We start from the raw sequence: 22,269 nt of genomic DNA on the forward strand, positions 1-22,269 counted from the left end.
TATTCCCTGATATTTCTAGTTTTATTGAAAGAAAATCACTTTTACTGAGTGAAAAAGACAGTCCAAACCCTGACTTTGGTAAGTTAACAAAGCATATGGATGCTCTTGGAGAGACAGGCTCTCTAAAAGGAGTTGAGTACTGAAACTCCAGTTAAGTACTTAGAACTATTAGCTTTTGGCTTACAATGCTATAAAAATTTGCAAAAGCAGGAAGCATGTAATACAAACCTATTAACATAGCACAGCAAATACCACCTGAACAGATCTCCCTCATCCAGAGAAAATCTTTGGTATGTTACTAGTGCTCAACAAATTCAACCAGTAATTCTGATGGTCAACAAAGTGCCAAGCTCTGTGTTAATCACGGGGGAGAAGAGTGGCCTAAAGACTATAGGACTGCAAATATGCCTTCAGAGTACTACAGTCTAGTAGGGAGCTAGATACACATACACACATACAAACATCTACCTTGAAGAGAAAACAGGGAAATCCATAACAAATAATACAAAGTTCATCTACTCTGGGAGTTCAAAATGGTTTATTCTGACTTGGCTGGATACAAAGACTTCCCAAAGAAAAGGAACTTGGAGCTCATCACTTTGCTAGATATTACCCATTTCCCCTGGTGATCTACTCCCCTCCCCCTCTTCATTCTGCTCTGTGCCCCAAGAGGCTAAACTTTATGGAGTACATAAGTATGTTCCTATGCTCCTGGATTAAGGTTGAGTTTGGACAAATGGGTGGCTTCAACAGGAGATGGAAGGATAAGAGGACAGAGACGTTGGGGGTATTCATCCCTCAGCTTCCACGCTGCCAAGCCTCGGGTTGACACAGTCTAGTTTCCTCTACCAAGGGAAACGATCCTTATCAGGTGACTTCTCCCCAGTGTGGGAAAATCTCCTTCTGTTGTGCCCTAAGGGTGACAGCAGCTCTCTGCTATTGATTGGTAAGGGCCCCTTAGCCTTCCTTGGTTTCCCTTAACTCTGCCCACACCTTTGAACTGATCCCTATTAAACTCACCCCGGTGACTCCTTTAGAGTCTTCCATCTGTTTCCTGCTGGGACCCTCGGATATACCCTTGAAGAAATATTAATAGTTATTTAATACATAGCTTAAGAATATGGACTTTGGGGGCACCTGAGTGGCTCAGTTGGTTAAGTGTCTGACTGTTGATTTTGGTTCAGGTCATGATCTCATGGTCAGTCATAAGATTGATCCCCACAGTAGGCTCCGTGCTGGGCATGAAGTCTGCTTAAGATTCTCCCTCTCTTTCTGCCCCTCCCCTCCCCATGCTCGCTCTCTCTCTCTCTCTCTCTCTCTTAAAAAGAAAAAGAATATGGACTTTGGAGTCAAATGAAACTGTATTTCGATCCTAGCTTCACTAGGTACAGGTCACTGTAAGGTCTTGGACTACTTCCTTAACCTCTTTGAACTATAATTTCTGCATCTATGTAATGAGGACAAGAGTCCCTAACACATAGGTTGTTGTAAAGATTAAATGAGATAATATATGGGAAATGCTAACTACTCCGTGAATGGCAGTATTAGTATCCCTGCTGCCTGGTAAGGAATGGAGACAAGTGTAAGTGGCAAATGCAGGGAGGTGTGGAAATGCACGGAGCTTCCTATGGTGAGGTCTAGGTTACCAGTGAAGAAAACCCTTCTGGGGACCCAGCAGGAAGACACCCCCGGCTTCCATGGCTCACTTGGGACCTGCTACAAGATTTTCAAAACATAAACAAGACAGAAATCCAATAGCTTCCTTCTATTTGTCCATGTGAGACCCCAGAACTCATGTTCCCAGCATCCCCATCCTTGTTCCTTCCCTTCCCAGCATCCCCTTCCTTGTTTCCTCCCCAAGAGTCCTAGCAGACGAGCATTCTCAAGTCTGTTCTGAGAACATGGTGGACGGAGAGCAGGAGGCGTTCTCCTCAGGACTGCCAGGGGCAAGGGTACCTATAGCTTGGGGCCCAGAAGAAGAGAGGGCAACACTAGCTGTCTTTTAGTAGCTGTAGGGAAACAAAAGGGGGTGACAGCTACAGGCCTCTGGCTTTATTTAACTTGTCTGCCATCTTCCATTTCTGTCTTCTCTTCTGACCACTGAATCTGGCTTTGCTAAAATTCTGTGAATTAGTTGTCTACATTTGTATGTCTATGCATTTATTCATTCTAGTCACTTCTTCATTTGCCCGTTCATTCTTTCTTCCATCCTTCCAACCATTTATTTATCGATCCATTGATTCATTCATTCTCTCATCGGTTCATTCACTTATTCAAGGACACATCCATCTATTCATTCATTTATTCATTCATTCATCCATCAAGATAATATTCATCGAGTACCTTCTTACTACCGTATGTCAGGCCCAGTGCAGGCTGTGTGTGGACAGGAATGACTTCTCTCTTATATTCACCATTGGATCCCCAGTACCTAGAAAGATGATTAGGGGGTTACCAAGATGAGAATGAACAATCCCACAGAGGGTTGAGCATTTGAAGATGCATGGTGTGTCATGAAAGGGGATGGTTTGCCTGCACCCATAGGAGGAGTTCCTTTTGGCTGGAGCACGGGGTTTGTAGGGGTCGGGAGGCCCAAGGAAGAAGACAGGCAACAAGGCTGCCTTGTGTGAACGTCAGGCCAAGGAGTTTGGTTTGATTCAGTGGGCATCAAGCAGTCCACCTGGCTTTAATTAGGGGAATGTTCAATGTCTTTTAGGAAGATAATTGGTGAGAGATAGAAAACCAAAGGCCGGGAGACCAGCAAGAAGGCTTAGGCTGAGGTCATGTTGATGGAGATGAAGAGGCAGTATTTGAAGCATTTTTCCAAGAAACATTTGACAAGTCATATCTCTAAATCCCATCTAAAACTTTTTTAAAAACACCAAGCTTTGAGGGGAAAACACCTTTACTTTGTGTTCTCCTTTCTCGGAACACATTAAAGATATCTTCCAATCCAGAATGTTATTTACTGTGTGGGTCCTCAAATGGTGGTGGGCTACATCACAGGCTTATCTGCAGGCTCGAGAGTAATGAAGCTTTGGGCTTAAAGAGATTTTTCACTTTCAGCTCCTTCCTGATAGAATCTTCGAGATGCTCTCATTTTTGGAAATGAGAGGCACAAAGAGAGGCCCGCTGAGGTTCAGTGTCTTCTCAAGGTCACACAGCTTGAGAGAGCTGAGTCTAGAACCGATAATCCCCCACTGACAAGCAACCCTAGCCTTTCCACAGTACCATCAAATGAATACGGACAACTGTGTATACATTAAGACTACAGCTTTGGTAAAAATTACAGATAGGGTCTACCAAGAAAATAATTGCTGCGTTAGAGCCGTTTTTCCATAAAATTCCTTTTACAAAGCTTTAACATGTATTTAATGATTACAAACTTAATACATATGCATTCAACAAATGAGCCGTGTTGTCACAGTCATCAAAAGGGGGAAATCTAGGGGCTCTTGGGTGGCTCAGTCAGTTAAGCATTGGACTTCGGCCCGGATTTTGATCTCACCGTTTGTGGATTCGAGCCCCAAGTCAGGCTCTGTGCTGGTGATGCGGAGCCTGCTTGGGATTCTCTCTCTCTCTCTCTCTCTCTCTCTCTCTCTCTCTCTCTCTCTCCCTCTCTCTTCTCTCTCTTTGAAGTCCTTCCAGGTGGTGGCCCCCTTCTACTCTCAGGAACTTGGAGTACAACTGAGTGTAACTCTGAGCAACTCTGTGTATCAATTCTGTGTAATTCAATGATCTCTTGCAGCTCGGTCCTTGCTGGCGTTCCGTCTCCCAGCATGGTTCCTTGGCCGTCAGTCCTGATTCTGCTTCCTGCTCACCGCTTCGGCAGCATTTTCCAGTCGGTGTGTTTGCTTCCTACCGGTCTCTTCAGGCTTCATACCAGCTGTGGACCCGGGGTCACCAATGGGCCAACTAACAGTCTGATAAGGCCCACAACACGGTGCATAGCCTACACCCCATTTTATTTATTTATTTTTATTTTCCTTACTTTGAGAGGGAGAGAGAGAGAGGGAGGGAGTGGCAGAGAGAGAGGGAGAGAGAAAATCCCAAGCAGACTCCATGCTCAGCACGGAGCCCTACACGGGACTCTATCCCACGAACCGCAAGATCGTGACCTGAGCCAAATTCAAGAGTCAGACGTTAACCGACTGAGCCACCCAGGCGCCCTGACCTACACCGTATTTTAAGAATTTGAATTGGTTCTCAACATTTAAAAATTATAAAATGTCACATTAAAAAAAAAAAACTCTAGATTTCTGGCTTCTCTTTGAAAAGCGGAAGTTCTGGCAAGACAGGGCCTGCCTTCCCACATATAATTGGCCTGAGCTGAGTAGCACGTGCTGTTCAGTTCACCACAGCTCTTACCCTCTGCCTGCCTCACTCACGTGTGCAACTTGACTAGCCCTGAAGGCATCTGAGTTTGAGATCCCTGAAGTAGATAACCTTTGGTTTATGTGACTGAACATCTGGTACCTCAGGTATTTCTGAAGGACCCAGGAGGCCCACGCCATGTAGCGTGTTGTGATTTAACCGACACCCAAATGGCTTTGACTCAGGTATGGACGTACAAGTCAAAGAACGTTAGAATTTCCAGATAGCACACTTACTTTTAAACTTAATTTTCTTAATTTCAATTCTGGATCATTTGATTAGGTGTCGATGCCATATTTTTCTTTTACTTTTAAAAATATTTTTTGAATGTTTATTTTTGAGGAGGGAGGGCAGAGAGAGAGAGAGAGAGAGAGAGAGAGAGAGAGGGAGGGAGGGAGGGAGACAGAGGATCCCAAGCAGACTCCGTGCTGTAGTGCAAAGCCCGACCCGGGGCTCAACCCCACAAACCATGAGATCATGACCTGAGCCGAAGTCGGCCGGTCAACCGACTAAGCCCCCCAGGCACCCTTAAAATTAATTTTCTATAGAAGTAGTGTTTATAATAGAAACATCTGGAAACACGGATAAGACATAGTAGACAACAAAAATCAGAATCCCTTTACATAGAGATAACCTCTGTTAACAATTTTATGTATATTCTTCCAATCCTTGTTTTATGCATCTAGGCACATAGAAAAGTGGGATTGTATTACCTCAAGTGTTTCATAATCTTTTTGTTTTTTATTCATTGATTTTATCTTTTAAGATTTTATTTTTAAGTAATCTCTACACCCAACGTGGGGCTCAAACTCACAACCCTGAGATCAAGAGTCGCATGCCTTACGGACTGAACCAGCCAGCTGCTCCCTGTAATCTGTTTGTAGACTTAACAATATAGCATCAATGGCCTCTCACATTATTTATTATTCCTCTTGAGCATGGTCTTTAATAACCACATGATATTCCATCATATGATTGTTGTTTGGTTTCTCTGATCAAGTCCCTACTTGTGGGGCATTTAGGCTCTTCCGCAGTTTAGGGTTATTTTTGAACAACGTTTCAAAGAACAGTCTAGAAATAGAACTGTTGGGCCACAGGGTATGCAAAAACCTAAGGCTTTTGGTACACGTCCTGATGTTGGTGCTGTATTTCAGTGTGCAGAGTTTCAGCTTATGCAAAGTGAGATTATGCTTTCAGGATAGACTCTCTCAGGGACGGGGACTTTATTGGTAATATTTCACTAAGTAAGGGCCAAAAATTTTAACAGGCGTCTACACGCTAGAGAGAATTTAAGGTGGATGTGTATTGATTCCAGTACTTGGATAAAAAAAAGAAGAAGCAGTAAATGGGGTGTCTGGGCAGCCGACTCTTGATTTCAGCTCAGGTCCTGATCTCACAGTTTGTGAATTCAAGCCCCGCAAGGACAGCAAGGCTTTGCAATGACAGCAAGGAGCCTGCTTGGGATTGTCTCTCTCCCTCTCTGTCTGCCCCTCCCCTATTCATGCTCGCTCTCTCTCTCTCTCTCTCTCTCTCTCTCAATAAATAAATAAATAAATAAACAAACTTAAAAAAAAAGAAAAAAGTAGTAGAAATTCAGAATCAAGGAGATCTGATTTAGCGTGTGTGTGTGTGTGTGTGTGTGTGTGTGTGTGTGTGTGTGTGTGTGTTAGTGGACAGTAGGGTCAGTGGTGTGATAAGGCTGCTGACAGGAGTTACTCAGGGACTCTCCAGCTGCATTTTATAGGACAGCAAGAAGGACGAGGATAGCAGCAGGGGGTTCTGCTTTTGTCAACCAGATCACTGTGGAATAAATAGCCGTCAGTTCAGTTCTGCTGTCCCAGTTCTGGAAAGATACAGCAGACTAGCCTGTATTTAGAGGAAAGGGGCCAGGATGGTGACGGGCTTCCTGACTGTCCCGGGGCTGGTAACCAGAGGAACTGAGAATGTCTAGTTCTAGGAGAGACTTAGGGCACATGGCATCAGAACTGTCGTCTACCTGAAAGGGAAATCTGTTCAGTGGTTTCCAAAACTCAGACTTTGTGTGAACGAATGAATGGAAGCCACAGGCTGACAGATTTTAACTCAGTGTAAGGAAGAACTAACAGAGCTGTTAAAATAACAAAGAGGTTTCTGGGGGGAACACGAGAAACTATCAGCAGCGGTTACCTCCAGGGAGTGGGACCAGGGGGATGCCCCACTGGAAATTACCCGCGTGTTCCGCCGAAGAGGTTTTAAAACCATGTGCGTGGTTTTAAAGAAATTGAGATAATTAAGAAAAGAATTGAATAATGCAATGCAACAGAAAGAAAACACAAGTGGATCATATCAGCTAAGGGATTTGGGGTACAAACCTGAAAATATAACCCTGGCTAAGAAGCAGGACAAGAAAAAGAAAAAAAAAAGGGGGGGGGGATTTAATAGAAGGACATGATTGCCTCCAGAATTGAAGAGAAAGCTGAGGAAGGTCAGGAGTCCTGAAGCTGCTCAGGGGCCCTCGCAGGTGCTTGTATCGCTGTGACATGGTTTTATCACTTTTCTATTCTCGTGTTCCTTGGTGTCCCATGCAAGACAGTCTGTTTGGCCTAACCTGGGGTCATATACCCACTCCTCTGCTGACTGACAGACAGCCCCTGGTAGGATCACCTAAAATGGGGGCAGACAGCTGCCTGGAGGAAACCGGGGAATACTGTTACCAAAAGGAAGGAGAGATGCTGGGCAAGCAAAACCACGGAATCCATTACATTGGTTTATAATCAACAGAACAAACTCTCTCGTAAGGTAGTGAGGCCCCCGTACCTAGAGGTATTCCAGACAGCCTGGATGAGCAACTTGGTGACAAGGTTGTAGGAAGACTCGGCATCTAATGGGGGTTAGGTTACACACCATGTCAGCATCCCTCCCACCCCTGAGATTTATGGTTCTATGATTTGGGGGAAATTCTATCCTTTAGACAGGACAGATAAGACCACACTTCCATAGCCAATGTACATTTCAGATTCTCTTCATTTGGAGCCAGGCAGAGGAAAATTATACTCTCATCGGGATCTTGTTTCTCATCTTTCAACCTCTTTCCTTTTTCCTGTACCTCCATACTTCTCATTTGATGGTTTGAGGACTCTAAGAGAATATTAGAGAGGCCTGTCTCTGGAGTGAGACTCCATGAACTGTGTGACCCTGAGAAAACCACTCAACTTCTCTTGGTCTACATTTCTTCATCTGTAAAAGGGAGATAATAGTACCTACCTCTAGGGGTTGTTGAGGGAAATAAGTCATACATTTAAATGATTGTTAGAGGGCCTGCCATGGACAAAGGGCTCAAAAAATGTCATCATCGCCTCCTCCTTTCCTCCTTCTCTCCTCTCCCCCGCACCCCCCCTCCTCCTCTTTCTTCCTGTCCTCTGGCATCAGTGTCCTCATCAATGACAACATATCATTTATTAAAAGGAGTAGCTCCAGAAGCATTTGCCAAAAGTGACTTAGAAACACACGTTGTATGCCACGAGAAAAGAGGCCACATCCTATTTATTTTCTAAATTCTTGTCCCTAGCAGAGTTCCTAGTATGTATGGATGCTCAGTAAATGCCTGTGAATAAGAGAGGGAATGGGTCAGTTAATGGAGGTTGAAGACTAAAAACGTTTCGGACGTGGATTCTACTGAGGTTCTAGAAGGAGCAGAGGAAGACAGAAGAAGAGGGAAAACCCTCATCAAGTGTTAAGGGGGAAAAGAACAGGTGACGTTGTTGGTCAAGGAGTGAATCATGGACGGAATAAGCCCACAAGGAGAAGTTTCGGGGACCACCCGAAACTCAGGTGGTGGAAACTCAGATGATGAACCATCACGAGGCCCCCCAAGGGACCGTTTTGTAATGATCTGGGTTTCAGGGTTGAAAGAAACTGATGGAAGTTTTCAGAGTGAGGCACTTGGGTGATCTATTTTGGAGGAATTATCTGGAGAGAAGAAAACGAGATCTGCCAGTAACCTTTGCGTGACAGCCTGAGGCAGAGAAAAGGTGACTCCGGGACATTCTCATAGCCTGGTTTTTCAGGCCTGGTGCACTGTGGCGTCCCGTGCGAATTAAGGTTGGAAATGTAACACCGTGACCACGTGTGAGATAGTGGAGCAAAGGAGGCAAAGCTGTGTGAAGATGTCACAGACACCGAGAAAAGTGACAAATCAGAAATGTACAACTCCATGAATTTTCAGGAGTGAGCAGGCCCATATTGCCAGCACCAAGATGTGGAAATGAGAGGGTTTTTTGTTTTTGTTTTTTTAATGTTTATTTATTTTGAGAGAGAGGATCCGAAGCAGGTTCCTGGCTGTCAGCGCAGAGCCTGATGCGGGCCTAGATCCCATGCACCGTGAGATCGTGACCTGACCTAAACTCAAGAGTTGGATGCTTAACCGACTGAACCACCCGGAGCGCCCCAGGAAATGAGTTTTAAGTGTACATATTCATAGGGAAAACCTGGGGAGCTTGGCAGGGAGGCAGATTTCTTGGTCCCAGTGTCAGAGACTTTGATTTAGTAGGTCGGGCCCTACTGAATGTGGACCAGTAATCTGCATTTCTGCACGTGCCACCAGAGGTAAATGGGGGTGACCCATGGACCCTCACGGACCATGCTTTGAGAAACACTGGCCTTTGGAGTGAGAACAAGCTTTAGAGTCATGTAGACCTGGAACTGGAATCACGCCTTTCCCCATAAGTGTGGGACTTGACCTCCTCGTAAGGAAAGTGGGAGCCATGGTGGTGACTCACTGGTTTGCTTTGAGTAGGAAAAGAAAACGAATGTCAATCCACGGCGGTCCCTTAGCGCAGTGTTGGAAACACAGCAAGCTCTCAAAACACGTAGCACAGCAAACACGTGCAGAACACAGAGCTCTCTTCAGGTCTTTGTTCTCCGCGCCTAGTATGGGGCACCATCCAAAAGGACTAAGAAAGCGTAGCACGAGAGTTAGGGACACAGGCTTGGTGGTTAAGACACCCTAGGGCGCGAGTCTGAGCCCCGGCTTCACCGCTTACTAGCTGTGTGAACTTGAGTGGTTTACTTAACTCCTCTGACTCCGTTTCCTCATCTGCAAAATGGGCATAGTAACGCCTACCTCGCAGGGTGAATGTGGGGAGGAAATAAGATGACCCAGTGAAGCCCTGAACCCCTGAGAAGAGCTCAGAGCAAGCTGACTATTGCTATATATACAGTCAGAGCTAAGAACGTTCCATCCTTGAGCAGTGGAAATTCTCTTCGGGGACGGCCTGAGGGGGAAACAGGCCGTCTCTCTGTGATAACGTTGAGAAGTATAACAAAAAGGCTAAGCACTGCATGTTTATTACTAGGCAGAAGTGTCACTACCGTGATTATGGGCCAGGCACGGCTGGTCAGGAAGCTTCCTCAGGTGTTTACACCTTTCAAGGGGGCAGAGGCAGGAATGGAGTTGGGGATGGGGAGAGGCTTTGCTCCCTGGCTACAAACTCTCATTTAACTTTTGCCAAACACAGAGGTTGGCATTTGAATTCCTGCAGGGGTTGAGGGTATCAGGCTATTTCTACCTGCACATCTTGGCATTCACATCTGAGGTGGAGGGGTCACTACAAGTCCAGCCTTGACTTTGAACATTGGTTTTCAGGGTTTACCCCAAGGGTTTTTTTTTTTTTTTTTTTAATTTCTGGAGAACTAAATTATCCTGGCCTACTTCCCCAGTGGTAGAATATGGACAGAATACCAGGTTAAAATTTGTTGTCTCCTGTGTAAGGCAGCCTGAGGCCTTGCCAAGAATCAGAAGTTCCAGTCCTACTACTGATCAACCAGGCAGCCTTGAGCAATTCAGCCACCTTTTTAAAAACATCTACAAGACCAGCTCTGTGCTTGATACTGGGGAGTACAAACCAAAGGTCAAGACAAGTTCTTCATGTTGAGAACAGGGCTACCATGCACAGTTGTGCAGGTTGGAAACTGTCCAAGGGCATTTGATCAAGAGCAGGAATAAGGACCAAAGTCCAGCTTGCACTTTGGTCACATGGGCCCACATCCTCCTGGAAGAAAGGGTGCCTTCTACAAATTTGTACAAAGGTGCTGTATAGGTTAGTGGTACCTTTTTTGGGAAAGTCATGTCTGGCTACTAACACAGAAATACAAATAAAAACTGCTTTTCCTCCTAACATGAAAACAAATAATTCTGTGTTGGCAGGTGGAGACTGGTTGAGAAGATCCAATGGGAGAATAGAGATGAAAACACTTTGTGACAACGTATACAGCTCTCGTGATACCACAGTATAATCACCATCTGTTGCAAACTAGCTGTGTGACCTTAGGAAAGTCGCTGTACTTCTCTGGGCTTCATTTTTATCATGTGTAAAATGAATCAATAACCCAGGTAATTCTTTTTTTTTAATTTTTATTATTTATTTTTGAGAGAGGGTAGGGGAAGGGGCAGAGAGAGAGAGGGAGACAGGGAATCCCAAGCAGGCTCCGTGCCGTCAGTGTAGAGACTGATGTGGGGCTTGAAGTCAGGAACCACAAGGTCATGACCTGAGCCAAACCAAGAGGTGGATGCTTAACCGATGGAGCCACCCAAGCGCCCCAGTATCCCAGGTAATTCTGACGCTGATGGCCAGTGGGCCTGGTGGATAAACATTGGCCCCTTCCAGATCCAATCTTCCCTGAGCCTGTATTCTACAAGGCTACAAAAGACAGGAATTCTCCTAAGCATGAAGTGATGGGAAGGCCAGGGGATAATGTCATGATGCCTAACCAGAATGCGGTGACTTCACAGAGGGGCTCAGCAGCAGGGGCTTTGTGCTCCTGTCCCCAAGCTGAACTGACCAGCCCTGGACACTTGCCAATTATACACACAAGCTCACAGGAACATGGTCCTTCTGCCTGGGCTGACACCACTCAATATCCTAACTGAAAATTGGAATCAACTCACCCAAACAGGTTCCCCCTTGGTCTTGCTATAAGTACAAGTCAGTACATGTCAAAGCAAATCTCCAGCCAGTCTGGAAATTCTTGGTCCTCAATAGGTTATAAACACCATTGGTCAGGATTTCCCATTTGTGCATTCATCTATTTAATTTAGTGACTTCCTCCTCTCTCACTCACTTGTCAGACATCAGCTAAGCCAGGAACCTATATCAGGCATTGTGCTAGGGGTTGGGGTGGAGGAATGAATAGTAAGATAGAGTATAGACCCCTCTGAAGCCCCCAATACACCCATTAATGCATAAGCTACTATCTGGAAACCAAGGGGGTATTTCAGGTTGTGAATCTTTTTCAGGCTAGTAGCTTCCAAACGTGCCTACTGCTACCTTAAACAGTAGCCTGCAATATAGGAAAAAGAAGCCCATGAGGTAGCTGGAAGGTTCCAAAGAGGGAAAAGACTTCAACAACTTACAAAAATGCGTCAGGATTTCCCTGCCTTGGCTAGCAGTGTGTTTCATAGACATAAGTCAGGACATTTTGCAGCTGCCCACGTACATTCCCTCTCCTGTTCCAACTAAAGTTTCAGCCTTACTGTCCGCAGATTTGTCTGAAAGCCCAATGTGGTCGACAGTGGTTGAAACAGGAACCACAGAAGCTACATTGCTTGGTCTGCGACTATCAGATCTCAACCATAATGTCGCTCTAACACCTACCAGGGTTTCTTTGCCCTAGTTTCCTAATTCTTTGTAAAACAAACTCTAGGGTTTCAAATGCCTCTTCCACGGATGAGAGGGGCAGGGGAACAGCGGGCGCCCTCCCACCCATTCCACACTGGGATGAGCATGGGTGGAAGTCAGTTGGTGCTAACGTTGAGTCGACGCCTACCACGTGCTCCTCAAGACGGTCTCATAAAAGGGGGGGGGGGGGGGTGAGAGGCTCTTGTCCTGTTTCACAAATGAAGAAGATGCTGCCTTGGTCGGTTTGTCTGAGTTGTCAGAACTCGCACACTCAAGGATAAAAAGAGCCATCACATTAACAGCTAGCCCTGCCGAGCACTTCCTGTGAGCTAGGCTTATGGACATTAGGTCATTCAACTTTCCCAGTAACTCTACAACGTGGTTAATCCCATTATCCCTGTTCTGTAGATGAGGAAACGGAGGTGTATACAGATAAAGGAACTTTTTCAGGGTCATAGAGCCAGTAAGTTTGGAGGAAAGATTTGAACTTCAGTCCTGGAATATACAATTCAGAGGTTTCGTTAGACTCTTGGCAAGCTGGGCTTGAGATTCTTTGCCCTTACTTTGTAGGGGAACAAATTTAATTGGGTTAAAAAAAGAGAGAGAGAGAGAGAGAGAAACCAATAACAAAATAAAACACCTCCTGGTAAATGAAAGCAATCAGTGTACTTAGTTAATACACCTCTCCCTCATTTCAGATCTAGCCTTTCAAAGCTGGACTGAAGTTCTGGACTGCGCAGATTAGCGCAGATAGGTCAGTTGTGTTGCTAGTCAAATAATTCTCACAAACAACAGGCTCCCATTATCGGCACAACTATCGGCCATGTCTCTGATTCAGAAGGGAGCCCCTTGGTGCCAGAAAGATCACTACTGGCATAATCCTCGTGGAAATCTTGAGTAAAATAAAGCCAAAGTATATGGTAAACAAACAAATACAGACAGCAAGCCTCCACTGAGTATGGGGCTATGTTGAGGAAAAGAAAAAATGTTGGATTTGCTCCCTGCCCAAATTGTCTAGCAAGGAAAAGAGATGTTGGGCAAGCAACTCTTAACCACAGAGAATGTAATTGCTGATATATTGACAAGCAAATCCTGAAAGAGCCCAGAAAAAGGAATACTGACATCCGACAAAAAAACCTAAAAGGTGCCACTCAAAGGTGACATTTTAGTTGACATTTAATATTACTTTCTTGTTTTCAAGTGAGCCACAAGCATGCCTCCCAGCACCCAGGCCCTTTTCCCAGTGGGTAGCGGTTCTGAGCCCTGGATGGCACCGAGCCAGCCCCCGTGGATCTAGCTTTAGGCTACAAACCAAGGAGATCACCTGCCTGTCACCTCGGGTTAAGGTTGAGCACCTGGTCTAACCACAGAGAAGCCCAGGACTTCTATTTGCAGGTTTCAAACTGAGAAATGTCTTCCTCTCTCTTTCCTGGTGGCATGTATCCGTGAAACCTGGAACCACTGCCCCACTTTTGCTACCAGAGAAGCCGGCCTAGAGGCAAAACCAGCACAGTGAGACCAGCAGGGCTGAAAGAGCTCCAGAGAAATGAGCTGGAGCCCATTTTTCAAACTGTGCAGAGACTCATGAAGTGTTTTGCTCTTAGCATAATCAGGATCCAGGATCGTTTGAGACAGGGGGATCTTGTTTCAAGGACAGAAAAACTAGCCCAGACGAACAAGCAAATGTGGAATTTATTAGCTCAAGAAAGGGACCAGTTGGTAAAAAAATTGGGTTTCAGGAATTGCCGGGTACAGGAGTTGAGACGAAATTCAGAGCACTCCACTTCTCTTCGTCTCGCCGCTTACTTCTGCCCTCCTTCTTGTGGGAGCCTTATTCTCAGACACGGCCCCCGTTCCCAGCTACGGTCTAGAGTTCATGACCTGGCATGTTCAAGTCTATCTTCAGAGTTGTCCAAGCAGACCCCTGGGATTTTTCTGATTGGGTCCTGGCTTAAGTCCTGTTCCCAATCCTGGACTAAGAACGGTGACCAGGAGAATGGACTTCCCCAAGAGACTTGACCCTTATGCCTGTGATTCACCTTGGGAGCCAACATAGGGTTCACCTTCATGAGAAGCACAGGGCTGAAAGCAGGGGTGGGTATTTCCCCCCAAACAAAATCAGGCAACAAGACAACAGATGTTGCTGGCGGCTCACTTGATAATGCCTCTTGGCCAACATTCCTCACATAATGCCACACACAACAGGTGGGTTTCACAGAAAATGTTATTATCACAGCTAAGACTGCCTTTCTTGAGTTTGCCAGCCTAAAGCCAGAAATTGCTTCTGTGAGAGTTTTGTTCTTGCATGACGTGTATTTGTTCTCTAGGCTTAACATTTCCTGGACACCAGTGATGGGAATGATTAGAGTTGCCATACTGACTGCTTACACACGTAATATATGCACTATCTCACTTAATCCTTGCTACTAGCTCATTGGTTCTCCAGCAGGGGCGATGTGGGCCTTCCCTCCCCCCCAGCACCAGGGGACATTTGACAATGTCTGCAGACAGTTTAGGTTGTCGCAATTTGGGAGATGCTACTGGTGTCTAGTGGGTAGACATCATGGATGGTGCTGTGCTCCCCACAATGCACAGGACAGTCCCTCGTAGCAGCGAATTGTCTAGTACAAAATGGCAAGGGCATCGAGACTGAGGAACCCTGTACACGCTCATGACACAATTCCCATTGCTATGAAAGATGGAGAAACGTCATAACACTTGCCCAGGGCCATGCAAGGTAGGAAATGGTGGGATTGAGGATTTTTTTTTTTTTTTTTCAACGTTTATTTATTTTTGGGACAGAGAGAGACAGAGCATGAACGGGGGAGGGGCAGAGAGAGAGGGAGACACAGAATCGGAAACAGGCTCCAGGCTCTGAGCCATCAGCCCAGAGCCTGACGCGGGGCTCGAACTCACGGAGTGCGAGATCGTGACCTGGCTGAAGTCGGACGCTTAACCGGCTGCGCCACCCAGGCGCCCCAGAGGATTTTTTTTTTAATGTTTATTTTATTTTTCTGAGAGAGAGAGAGCAAGAGAGAGAGAAAACGAGTCGGGGAGGGGCAGAGAGAGAGGGAGACACAGAATCCGAAGCAGGCTCCAGGCTCCAAGCTGTCAGCACAGAGCCTGACTTGGGGCTCGAACCCACAAACCGTGAAATCATGACCTGAGTCAAAGTTGGACATATAACCGACTGAGCCACCCAGGTGCCCCTGGGATTGAGGTTTTAATTCAGAGACCTTGCTTCTATCTGGTGATTGCTGAACTTGGCCCTGGAACTCGGCATCGCTTGCTCACACGCTAAATTCTGGCTCAGTGGGCCAAGGTCCACAGGACTCAGGATAATGGGATTGCAGATGATGCTAACATGTGAGCAGCTAACTGATGAGTACATGCAAGATGCAGGTGCCGTGTACCTGGGTGCAATGCACACACAGCCCTGGCAATTGGGGAGGCAAAGATGTGTCACCCCTGGAGCAAATAGACTTGTGGAAAACCAGGACATACAGAGGGAAGAATGCGTCCTGTTGGGCATTTCACTTCTGTATGCTTTCCCATTGCTTGGAATTCCTCCCTCCCTCTCTTTTCCAGCTTGTCATCCTTCAAGCTCACCTGGAAAGCTTGCCTGACCTCCCGTCTCTGCAGTCCATCGTAGATGGTCTGCCTCTGTCGCTCTGTACATGGTTCAACAGCCTGAACAGAGTTCTGTTCTACTCCTCACATCACATTGTAATTAGAGGTCTCCTTGGCTGTCTCACCCACTGGACGATAAGCTGCCTGAGGACAGAACCCACATCTATGCACCCGGTGCAGAGCCCAGTATCTGGCTGTGGGCTATTTGTCCACAAGCTGCCTATTGTCTCTTCCAGGAATCAGCAAACTTTTTCTGTAAAGTGTCAGATAGTAAATAGTTAGCCTTTGCAGGGTGTATCTCATCACAACTGCTCAACTCTGCTGTAGTTGGCACAAAAATAGCTGTAGAAAATATGTAAACGAATGAGCCTGGCTGTGTTCCAGTAACACTTTATTTACAAAACCAGGCGGTGGGCCAGATTGGGCCTGCGGGCCATAGTTTACTGACTCCTGGTCTATTATAATGTCCATTCTTCCATTAGAAAGTCCTCATTTTTAATTCCTTTTGATATTTATTTATTTTTTTGAGACTGAGAGAGCACACGTGGGGGAAGGGCAGAGAGAGAGGGAGACACAGAATCCGAAGCAGGCTCCAGGCTCAGAGCTGTCAGCACAGAGTCCGATGTGGGGCTTGAACCCATGAACTGCGAGATCATGACCTGAGCTGAAATGGGACACGTAACTGACTGAGCCACCCAGGCGCCCCCCTAACTCCTCATTTTTAACTGCACATATCTGTGTCCAGCAGTCCCCCCAGTACAATACTTCCTAGCTGCTCCTGCAGCCAAATGTGACCCTTTGAATAAATCCCAGCTGATGGGATATAAGTGGAAGCATTATTTGGGATTTCTTGGAAGGCTGTTTAAAAGTAGCTGACTCGGGGCGCCTGGGTGGCGCAGTCGGTTAAGCGTCCGACTTCAGCCAGGTCACGATCTCGCGGTCCGGGAGTTCGAGCCCCGCGTCAGGCTCTGGGCTGATGGCTCGGAGCCTGGAGCCTGTTTCCGATTCTGTGTCTCCCTCTCTCTCTGCCCCTCCCCCGTTCATGCTCTGTCTCTCTCTGTCCCAAAAATAAATAAACGTTGAAAAAAAAAAATTAAAAAAAAAAATAAATAAAAAAAAAAATAAATAAAAGTAGCTGACTCATTTGGGAAGGACCCCTCTCTTGCTCCTGTGAAGGGCCCCGGCGGCCATCTTGGACTGTGAGGTGGCTTTGAGGAAGAAGCCACAGCTGGGAGGGAAGAGCAGAAAGACAGAGCCTGAGTCTCTGATGACACCACGGAGCCGCCATATTTGTCCTGCACAGCCAGCCTGTAGACTTTTACACAGCAGAAAGAGAAACTTCTGCCTTCGTTGAGCCACTGCGTGTGTTTATGTTATTGTGTGCAGTAGGACCTAATCTTAACTCTACACCAGCATGCCCAAACACTCAACAAATTATTGATAGTGAAAAGAATGCCTAGAGGCTAAGGGGGCACCCTAGTGTAACTCATTCTGCCAGGGTGGGTGGAGAGTCATGGAAACAAACAAATATCAGGTCCTCGTCAGGCTTTTCTGTGGTCTAGCACCCATGATGACTCAGGTCTCTAGCCAGCTCCTCCTGCTGTCTTTTTTCCTCCCCGCAGTGCCCACCGTCAATTCTATCTTCTGGGGCACCATTCCCCACCGAGAATGTCAGAGAGAATTCAGCTTCCTACAAGAGAATACACTGTTCCTTGTTGTTTGAAAGGAATTTTACCACTAGATGCCCAGGGGACGCAGCCAGGGCGATCCCCCAAATAACAAAAAGAGTACCGTCTACCAGACTGAGGAAATGCAACAGGTCCTTATTGTCATGGTCCCTGTCATTTGTTTGCCTGTCATTGACAGCGTGTGGGTGGCACCGAGGGAAAAACCTAGCTTTGGTGACTCCGTCACTTAGCAGTATGACATTGGCCAGGTCGTGTAATTTCCCTGTGCATCACTTTCCCCAAGTACAAACTAAGGCCACAGCAACTCTCACAGAGCAATCCTGTGACAATGAAACAGGGAAAGGGCCTGGCACAGAGAAGGTGCCCAATTAGTTTGGAAACTTCTCTCAGCCTGCCATCGTGATGATCAGGATGGAGGCATAGGGGGATGATAACCCTGGGTCTGGGTGGATCCCCTGCCCTTCTTTGGAAAGGCAAAATCTTCCAGACTTCAGACTAAACACTTCCTTTTCTCTTCGCCTGCCCCCACACAACGGTACTTCCTTTTTTACCCCCCCCCCCCACCCTACTTTAAAGACATAGCAGAACAATCCTTTTAATCAGTAAAACTCCATTTTCCTGACATTATTTCAGCCACGCCAGAGTCCTGCGTGAACATCCAGTGCCACAGGGACATTCACAATGTCACACTTACCACGCATTTCCACTTTCCGGTGAACGAGGCCTTGACACGTCTGCAGCTGAGTAAGTGGTCACGGGGCACTTCAGACCTGCAGGTCCTTTCCATAAGGTGGCTTACAAATGCAAAATAGTCCACGTCCCTGGAGATGTCTGAAAAAGCTATTAGTGCCATGCGGGGGAAATGAACAACCCAAAAAAAGCTGCCAGCAGCGAACAGGATCCCACAGCATTCAGTGTGTGCGAATTGGGTTCATAGAGCCGCTGATCAGGAGGCTGTAAACTCAGTACCACCTCCGGTAAATGGTGTCAAGGAGAAGTCGGTGAGCTCTAGAGAGAGGGTAAGGGGACCCACAGGTGATGGCTCTTTGGAAGTGTTCATGGCAGAGCCACTAATTGAGGAGTAAAAACAACACACCCAAAGGGAGACAGGAGCAAAGGATGGATATAGATCTGGGTGGGAAAGGAGCAAATGATCTCTCTTTCTTTTCCCTAGCACCTATTGAAACAAATGGTCCTTTTCATCCAACAAGGCGTCAAAATATAACAATGTCAAAGTATAACAAAAGGCATGACTAGACGTCAGGTAAATACGAACAAAAGTCCGATGGGGACGGGGCAAACGAACTACTATTTGTGTGTAGTAAAGCCTTTCCCTTTGGTTGTTAACAGTAACTAGGGAGAAAATTAAACACACTCAATCAGGGCATTGAATAGTAGTAACTTCCAATGTGTATGAAATGTTTTGTTAGGCCCTGTACAGATGAGACAAAAGCCATTCATTCATTCCACAAATACCTGCTGGGCATGTACTATGTACGAAGCATTGAAGTAGGTGCTGGAAATTCAGTGGGGAACAGGCAGCTGTGGCCTCTGCCCATATACCACTGACATTGCAGGGGGTATACTTGTCGCAGCAAGGAGTCCAGGTTCTGTAGCGGAACTGCCTGTGTAGAGTCCTGATTGCATCACACCAGCTTCATGATCTTGAACAAGTCACTTAACTCTGCCATGCCTCAGTTTCTCCATCTGCAACTAGCATCCACCTCATGGGGTCAGCCAGAGGCTGACATGAGATGATACACATGAAGTGTGCAGAACAGAGCCTGCCATTCAGGTCAGGGTGTTTTAGTTGTGATGGTGGCTGCTATGGTTATTATTACTGCAGGCCAGAGGGGCTGAGAGGCCCAGCCTTGAGCAAGAAAGGACACTGAGAACTAGGAAGGAGAAAGACAGCTGTGCGTTGGAAACACTCAGAAAGAGGATCGAGGGGCGCCTGCTGACTCAGTCGGAAGAGCATGCGATTCTTGATCTTGCGGTTGTGAGTTCCAGCCCCGTCTTGGGTGTAGATTGCTTAAAAATAAAATCTTAAGGGACGCCTGGGTGGCGCAGTCGGTTAAGCGTCCGACTTCAGCCAGGTCCCGATCTCGCGGTCCGTGAGTTCGAGCCCCGCGTCAGGATCTGGGCTGATGGCTCGGAGCCTGGAGCCTGTTTCCGATTCTGTGTCTCCCTCTCTCTCTGCCCCTCCCCCGTTCATGCTCTGTCTCTCTGTCCCAAAAATAAATAAACGTTGAAAAAAAAAATTAAAAAAAAAAAATAAAATCTTAAAAAACAACAAAACAAACAAAGAAAAAGAACGAATCTACTAATCTTAGATGTGCAGTTGGTGGCAGGGTCTAGGACCCACATCGCAACAGCCACTGCAAATATTTGAAGGAAGTGGTGTGTGTATGAATGAGCCATGTTACATCTCTGATATATGCCATGCAAATAAACGAAGACCAACCAAATGAGAAATGCAAAAAGCTATTTATATGCGATCATAAGAAAGTCGGCCGCTGTCACTTGCATTTTGGCAGAGACGGACAGGACAGGCAGGCAGAAAGTTGGAGAGCTTGGTTGTGGAAGGAACCCACCCCCCCCCCCCCCCCAGCCTTAGGTATGCCCTGATTGGAGACTGTTGGGAAGCTGGAGGCGGGCGAACTAGAAGCAGGGAATCCTATTGGTTAGGATTGCGCATGTAGCTCTCTCTGATTGGTCCCAAGTTGGAGGCGGAGGGGGGAAATATGGCAGGTATCCGTTATCAATCAAGTTCTAGACACTTGAGGCCAAGTTTTACAGAATTATTGTTTCGCTTCCTGGATTGCCACTAGAGATAGCAATCTGTGTTCTAGCAAATCTGACTTAGGGCAGACCGGCTACCTGGGTTGTTTATTGATAAGGGCAGGTAAAAGATGTGTTTCCTGGGCAGATTTTGGCTCAAGGTTTTATTTCTATTTTTTAATATGATCTGACCACTGCATATTCAGTCTCTCTTTGCATAGGCTTGGTGGTTCATAAGGATGTGTGGACCTCGTGCAGTAAATTCCATGAAGGCCCCACAGAAAGGAACACATTTCTTTAAAATATCGGAAAATAATGTCATGCTTCATGGGACTCAGATGTGTTTTGTAACCAGCCATTTGCTTGGACTTCTGGGCCCCCAACGGCCAGATACTTCCAAGTCGGTGTGCCCTTCTCTCTTGAGTAAGAGAGTCCAACAAGGTAATTTTAGCTGTGATGCTCGGGAGATGGTGCGGTTAAAAGAGATTTCAAATTAGAGTCCTGGGTCTTAGTGCCATTTCTGCCACTTCCTAGCCGGGTGGCTTTGGGAAGTCACGAGCACCAAGTCTGCTGCCACTCCTGGGACTCAGGTCCAGCTGAGAACTTTCAGAGCCGTCCCCCCACTCTCTCCCACTCCCACCTACCCCCACCCCACTCCACCACCCCCTGCCGCCCCACCTCCTCTCTGATACTCTGATACTGTGAGAGCCGCAACAATATTTGTGAAAATGCTCCATAAACCATGTGGAGTCATGCAAATGTAAGTGAATATTACCAAAATTATAGAAATGTTATTGTCTATCATGCATCCAGCACTTTAAGAAATCCATTAATGGGATTCTTTTTTAAAAAATTTTCTTTTCTCTTCCTGGCTTTGTTCTCAGCCAGGCCACTAGGTGAGGTCTTTAGAGTGGCACATCATTTTCGAGGTTGCTATTCAATTAATCATTTCTGTCATAACTACAATATCCCTTTGGATTGTGTGCTTCTGGAAAACCATCACAGCTGGAGGAGTGGCCCTAACTCCCTGCTTATCCTGCAAACAGATCAAATGGCCTGGGGGGGGGGGGGGGCGGGGGGGAAGCCCGATTAATGGCCAAATGAATTAGTAGCAAGTTGGGAATAAAAAACAGAGAGCCAAATGGTTACCAATACAGTTTACCTTCCTTTACACAATGAGGTGGTCCAGTAATGCAGCTAAATGGGATTGCTACAGATGGAATCAAAATGGGGGAGATTGCTATTTAAAGGCCCCCTGGGGGGAAATTACTTGATAAAAGATCTTTCCATTTTCATGAATGAGTCCCCTGAGACAACTGCTTTTTCTAAATTAATCCAGTTTTCTAATTATTTTTATGTATTATAATACATATTAAACTACAAGCAGAAACTATATTATGGAATTGAACATATAAATATATAGAGAATATAGTTTATATAATACACATAATTTCTATAATAATAAGTTATTGAGACCCAGTGGCTAACATGTATGTAAATTGTGTGGCTATTTACATTCCTCCTCTGGGAGATGGTGTTGAAGGAAAGATGGTGCATTGATTATAGAACCTTAAGAAAATTCACTGCAGGGGTGCCTGGGTGGCTCACTCTGTTAAGTGTCTGACTGTTGGTCAAGCTCAGGTCATGCTCTTACGGTTCGTGGGTTTAAGCCCCACATTAGGCTCTGCACTGATGGTGTGGAGCCTGCTTGGAATTCTCTCTCAAAAAAATAAACATTAAAATATTTTTTAATGTTAATTTTTTATTAATTTTAATTTATTTTTAAATAAATTTTACTTAAAAATTTTTTAATGTTTATTGTTTTGAGAGAGAGTGTGTGCGCGGGGGGGGGGGGGGTGGAGGGGCAGAGAGAGGGACACACAGAATCCAAAGCAGGCTAGAGGCTCTGAGCTGTCAGCACAGAGCCCGATGCGGGGCTCGAACCCACAGACTGAGAGATCATGACCTGAGCTGAAGTTGGATGCCTAACCGACTGAGCCACCCAGGCGCCCCCCAAAATTTTTTTCGTTTAAAAAAAGAATTAAAGAACATTCACTGCAACAAGGGGAAAAGAATCCAACTCAGGATAAAGCTCTTATTTCAAATAAATAGCTATGACCAACAAGGGACTGGTTGCCATT

General features: G+C 46.1%; 1 long non-coding RNA gene across 1 annotated transcript; it reads left to right on the top strand.

Moving 5' to 3' along the window:
* The first annotated feature begins 20,143 nt into the window (after positions 1–20,143).
* LOC123586773 lies at positions 20,144–21,190 on the top strand. The gene is made up of 3 exons (XR_006706944.1): positions 20,144–20,252; positions 20,335–20,569; positions 21,013–21,190. It is a non-coding gene; the product is annotated as an uncharacterized LOC123586773 (long non-coding RNA).
* The last annotated feature ends 1,079 nt before the right edge of the window (positions 21,191–22,269 follow it).

The sequence above is a fragment of the Leopardus geoffroyi genome, chromosome C3, assembly GCF_018350155.1.
Source record: "Leopardus geoffroyi isolate Oge1 chromosome C3, O.geoffroyi_Oge1_pat1.0, whole genome shotgun sequence".
In the NCBI taxonomy this organism is placed as follows: Eukaryota; Metazoa; Chordata; class Mammalia; order Carnivora; family Felidae; genus Leopardus; species Leopardus geoffroyi.